Source organism: Protopterus annectens, chromosome 16.part0 (genome assembly GCF_019279795.1).
Source record: "Protopterus annectens isolate FY-2018-M chromosome 16.part0, PAN1.0, whole genome shotgun sequence".
Classification (NCBI taxonomy): domain Eukaryota; kingdom Metazoa; phylum Chordata; order Ceratodontiformes; family Protopteridae; genus Protopterus; species Protopterus annectens.
In genome coordinates this window covers 53,249,795-53,254,794 of record NC_056750.1, presented here as the reverse complement: position 1 = coordinate 53,254,794, position 5,000 = coordinate 53,249,795, and positions in this window count along the sequence as shown.

Sequence of the window (5,000 nt, the reverse complement as noted above, 5' to 3'; positions counted from 1 at the left end):
AAAACAAGTATATAGTTTTGACTGGCTCTATTCTGGAAATACCTTCAATTATATACCATTTGCAATCAGCTTTTGCCCACCTTACTGACGTCATCAGTCACAGGGCATTTACATCACTATAGTCCACAATATTTCATTCATAAGAAGATGCTGAGGTAATGCTTTTTAAAAACTTTCCCATGAGAATAACACAGCCTTGCAAGGCACCTGGTTAATTACAATGTCTTCCTGTAGATGTTGCTTCTTCCAAGGTTTTAGATTAGTTCGCATACAATAGTCAGTTCATCTCTTAATACGTTCCTTTGTTTCTCTGGTAAGCAGCTGCATTCTATCTTCGATAGAAATCACAAGGCCATCCTTCTCGGTGGAAGGAAGAAAGATATACATGCATACATATTTATTTCTCTCTAACCCAGCAGATAATAATTGCTGAAAGACATAAGCCTGCTGAGCTGGCTACTGCCAGGGTCAGAGGTTAACCACACTGCAGCTAAGTTTCAAGCAATTACATGCAAGATCATTTCTACTGCCATATTGTTAAATAGAATCAAATGCATTACATATTATACTGTTTCTAAACTTTGCACTACATATATGTTTAAGTACATATTTTTCTAACAGTTTATATATGTTTAAGTACATATTTTTCTAACATTCTCCCTCCTTTTAATGCTTTTTATTCTATTCAGAAACATAAACAACATTATTTCATTCCCTAGTTTCTTCCTCTCTGGAACTTTCAACTAGGCAAGTCATTTGTTTTATATTTCAGAAAGAATTTCATTTGGTATCAACAGATTCAATTCCAGGTCTTGATACATAGTCTCGGTTACAGATACATCAACAAAATCCCTAACTAATCTTTTCACACAAGGTATCCCGCAACAAACACATGCTCCCAATATGAGCAAAACTACACAAATAGCTATCAAAATATTCATTAGGATTGAACCCCATCCCCCCAAAAAGATTCTGGAAAAAGTTTGTCAGTGGGTTTGGGCCTGGTTCCGCCATTGCTGATACTTGCTGAATTACCTCTAGGTGGTCATTGATCTCGTGCTCATTATCTGGGATATACACACAGCATTCTTCTTTGATAAGCGCGCACGTACCACCTCTCGCCGCTAGGGTGAAGTCAAGCGCCATTCGGTTTTGTAGTACAACAGTTCTCATTGCATTCAGTTCATCAGTCACAAGTTCGAGAGCAGAAAAAGTCGCATTGCTCATTACTTCGAGATGTTTTGACAATTTTCTCAGTTCCCAGATCGATTTGACTGCTCCATAGGCTGGGATTATTCCAGCCCAGGATATAACACTGTCACTCAAGTCCATATGAGTCAATTTTTCTTTATCTTTTTCGGATGAATGATCTTTCCAATCAGCTTCGATTTTACCCACTGGATTAGCAGGTTTCTTGACTGAGTTCCCAGTTCTCTGAGCTATATCTCTTACATTCCGTATCTTACCCAGAGGCAATTCTGCAGTATGTCTTATTGCTGGAACCAGATAACCCAAAAAACAACTGCCGGACCAATTCTCAGGTAACCACTTACATGCTTTTTTCCCACAAACAAAATAACAATTTTCTACTTTAGTACTGATGCGGGTTAACTCTGAATGAAACATTTTCCTGTCTATAACAGACAACTGTTTATACAATTCAGGATTTTTCTGTACATCTTTCAATGTTGTTTTCATTAAGCTTAAATACGAATCATAATGGGTACTACAACTAATACTCTGATCTTTTGCTTTTATATAGCACTTATAAGACACAGTTATATTACAATTACTCCAACCAACTTGGAGCATATCATTTTTGTAAAAACAAACAATTCCCTTTTGTGTAACAGGTAAGTACAGTGCCACTTTGTCCTGTGATCTCACAGAACCTGTATCAAAAAGTAGATTCTCCCAAGTCTCATTTATCCCCAAGGGAACAGCGGACATCAAAAGTCCTCCATATGCTGTAGGTATGGCTGTACAAACCCAACAATTTGAAATGTTCATAGTCTCTACATACACGCTTCATAGCTAGGTACGTGTTAAAGTTTGGATGCCAATCTGTGGCCAGTCCATCACGTTTCGTTATTTTTATCTGTGTAGTTATTTGCAGAAAAACCCCCAGCAAAAGAAAAGTCACCACCAACATGGTTAATAAGTGTATGATCAGTAGGACAGTAAACCAACGTCTTTGGGGTTGCTTTGTACTTTTATACACTCTGCCCCTGGTCATTCTGTTTCTGTGATATATCAGCTACAAAATGTTTGTCTAACTGAAAATTCTTTACCGGCTTGCAGTGGGTCAGGTGAACCCAGGACGACCTCTCCGCAACCTTTACTGCAGTAGGCGTTGCCAACAGTACTTGGTATGGACCTTCCCACTTAGGACTTGTCCAGTTTTTCTTCTTGATGACTTTTAACCACCCAGGATCCTGGGGCACTGCATCCGCCGTCTGTTCTTTATCTGAAAAAGAATTTAACTGCAAAACAGTCTTATTGATTAACAATCTCTTCATATAACTGGCTAATGAGCCATCGACCTCCAACTCTGCAGGCATAAGAGCTTTCCACTGTGGCACATAATATGCCCTTCCAAATACTACTTCAAAGGGGGTCAAGCCCTTTACATTTGGAACTGTTCTCATGCTCAGCAATGCTAGAGGTAAACAGCAAATCCAATTCTTCTGAGTCTCACTCATCAACTTCCTTAACTTGTTTTTCAAAATCCCATTGTACCTCTCCACCAGTCCTGCTGACTGTGGGTGGTAAGCACAGTGATTCCTCAAGGAAATCCCAAAAATGATCCGAAGTTGCTGAATTGTCTGATTGAGAAAATGTGTCCCATTGTCACTATAGATTCTTTCCGTATGCCAAATCTAGGAATTATTTCCTTTACTAGGGCCTTTGCCACTGTTGCTGCATCCAGATTCCTGGTTGGAAAAGCTTCTACCCATTTTGAAAACATATCTATGATCACTAAACAGTATTTCTTTCCTTCACATTTATTCAACTCTATGAAGTCCATACAAATAGTATGGAACGGATATGGTGGTGTAGGGAAACTCCCTTGCTTGGTTTGAATGCTCCCTGTGCATGATGTTTACTGCAAATATGACATGCTGCACAAAATTTTTGTGTGTAGTTCGTAAATCTGTATGTCTGGAATATTCTGTTAACTAACTGTACCATCCCCCCTGTTGAGACATGGCTCTGCCCATGGCTCAACAAAGCCGCATATCTAAATAAATTAGATGGTAATATCGGCTTTCTCTCTTTGGAGATGTACAAACCGTCTTCAAGGATTGCTCCTCGTCTTACCCACTTCTGTTTTTCTGTTTTTGTAGTTAATGTTTGCATTGTTTTTAACATTTCTAAATCTAAAATCTCAGAGGTTGTAATTCCTCATTCAAAAGTAAAGTTTCTGAGTCTGAGGCTGCTTGCTCGCAGCTGCATCAGCTCGTGCATTACCTTTTGAAATCTTATCCTGTTGCTTTGTATGAGCTGCACATTTACAAATAGCTACTTTAGTAGGTAACTGAATGGAATCTAATAAATTCAAGATTAGTTGCGCATGATTAATCGGTTTAACAGTGGATGTTATCATTCCCCTATTCTTCCACTGTTGTGCAAAAACATGCACTGTGGAGAAAGCATACTGACTATCAGTATATATGTTCACACATCTATCTTTTGCTAGAGTGCAAGCTCGTGTTAAAGCTATCAATTCTGCTGCTTGAGCAGACAAGTTAGGCTGCAGGGGTTGGGCTTCTACAATCCCAACATCAGTAACCACTGCATAACCTACTAGGTTCTTTCCTGTAGGACCCTTCCTACATGATCCGTCCACATAAAATGTCACCTCTGCATCAGCTAAGGGTATATCAGTAAGATCCTGTCTGGGTAAAGTTATTTGCTCCATTTCCTGTAGGCAACTATGTGGTGTGCCATCCACAGGAGTCGGAAGTAACGTTGATGGATTTAATGTCGTACAACGTTCAATCACCATATGAGGTTGACTCAGCAGTATGGTCATACAAGAAAGATGTCTAGCCAGAGACAAAAATGCAATTTTCTCTTGCAGTAAAATTATCATAACTGCATGAGGCACCCTCAAAGTGAGAGGGTGGAATAATACCATTGAGGCCGAAGCCTGTACTGCCATGGCAGCTGCAACAACTGCCTGTACACAATGTGGCAACGACCGTGTCACTGGGTCCAACTGTGATGAATAGTAAGCTATGGGGCGTTGCTTACTTCCATGCTGTTGCGTCAAGACTGACGTCATATATCCCTGCTTACAATCCACAGTCTGAAAAAAATCTCTTATGGTAATTCGGGAGCCCCAAAACTGATGATGAAGCTATCAATCAGTTTAGCCTACAGAAGGCTGCTTCTGCCACTGGAGTCCAATGTAATATATCTTGTGCTGCCATAGGTGTTTTAAATATTAAATCAGCCAATGGAGCCGACTCCAAAGCATAGTTTGGTATCAACTTACAAAATTAGTTGTCCCCAGGAAGGACATCATTTCCTTCTTGGTGGTTGGCTTAGGTGCTTGTAAAATTGCTGCCTTTCTATCTTCATCTAATGTTCTACCCCCCTTGGATATCACATATCCCAGGTACTTGACCTGTGTTTTCCAAAGTTGCAATTTATGCTTGTTTACTATGTCCCTGTTCTGCTAAAAACCTCCAATAATGCTATCGTATCTTCCCTACATTGCTGCTGGGTAGGGGCATAAAGCAGGATGTCATCCACATAAAGTAGAACTTGACTGCCCCCTGGTGGAGTAAATCCCGCCAGGTTGCTAGCCATCTCCTGTGCGAATATTGTTGGACTTTCACAGTATCCTGTGGTAGTCGAGTATAGGTGTATCTGTTACCCTGAAATGTAAGCAAACCAATACTGACTATCTGGATGTATAGGTATTGAAAAGAAAGCATTGCTTATATCTACCACGGTAAAATACTTCTGTTCTGGCTTTAAATCATTAAAAA